This window comes from Macadamia integrifolia, chromosome 8 (genome assembly GCF_013358625.1).
Source record: "Macadamia integrifolia cultivar HAES 741 chromosome 8, SCU_Mint_v3, whole genome shotgun sequence".
In the NCBI taxonomy this organism is placed as follows: Eukaryota; Viridiplantae; Streptophyta; class Magnoliopsida; order Proteales; family Proteaceae; genus Macadamia; species Macadamia integrifolia.
The window spans coordinates 15,373,844-15,375,076 of NC_056564.1; positions in this window are offsets into that span (position 1 = coordinate 15,373,844).

Genomic DNA, 1,233 nt, shown 5'->3' on the forward strand with positions numbered 1-1,233 from the left:
GATTGGACTTGCCCATTGCATATCCAACCATAAACCCATTTTTTATAAGACAAAAAAAAAAAAAGTGCCTATAATGAGTTGTGCATAATGTTCTTCCCTGTGCTGCATTGGTGTTCGATGGTGAGTCATGAAAAGTTAAAACCATACTATAAATTTGTAGCCAGTTACGTACATATACTTCAATAAACATGGTCTTTTTCAGAGTGCAATTAAACAATTACATCCGAATGCCACAATCAGCTTTGATTGGGAATTCAGTGTTGGGAATTTTAGAATTTGATTAAGCTCCCGAACTGCTGAAATTGGCCTTAATCTCTGCAAATGCTAAAGAGGTAATCAATCATCCATCAAAGTATGCATATGCATGTATATATGGATCTACATGTTTATTACTTCTTTCTAGGTGAGACAACATGCATGACATTGTTTCCCGGATCAATATGTGCATTCACTAATGGTGTTTTTGTTTCTGTTATTTTTTGCACGTGCGGCCTGCCTTGTTTAGTGTGCAGCAAAAAACCTTGTTCCCAGTATATGTGCGTACCATCTGCATGTAAGAATTTGTATATATGTATATTTATGGGTTTGTGCATATGGCTTAAATGGTTTGATGAAATAAGGAGATAATCTATTCCAAGGTCCTTGGTGCACTTCTGTTGTTGCACACAAGCGAATGCTTCTGAAACTTGAGTGGACTGAATGTCAAATGGTCACTTGAAATTTTAGCCTGACCTAAGATCTTTTTTCTTTTTTCATTTTTTTTTTTTTTTTTTTTTTTTTTTTTTTCTTTTTTTTAAATGGTGATTTATCAATCTGTAAGTAGACTCGAACTTTGTTTTTCTTTTTCTTTTTTAATGATTAGAATGTCAAATAATAAATGGAAAATATATAAGACTGGGAATGGATTGCAACAAGAGGCATGTAAGAACCTTTCTAGTATGAAAAATGGACCCAGTTTTTCTCCACCCATGGTGTAGAGAGAATCTCCTCATCCAACTTATATGACTCTTTGATTGCTACTGAAGAAGGGTATATTTGGAGGATGAACATCATGGGGGGTGGGAGTTAATAATAGACCTGAAGTCTAATCATAACATCACTTCACCATTGGTGAAGAGATAACTCGCCTTTGGTGAAGGGAACTTAAGCAATGAAAAATAACTTCGAACCTGGATTTTGTAGGAAAAAAATTTTGGACTGCTGGTTATGAAGAGAGATTTCAATGGTTGAAGT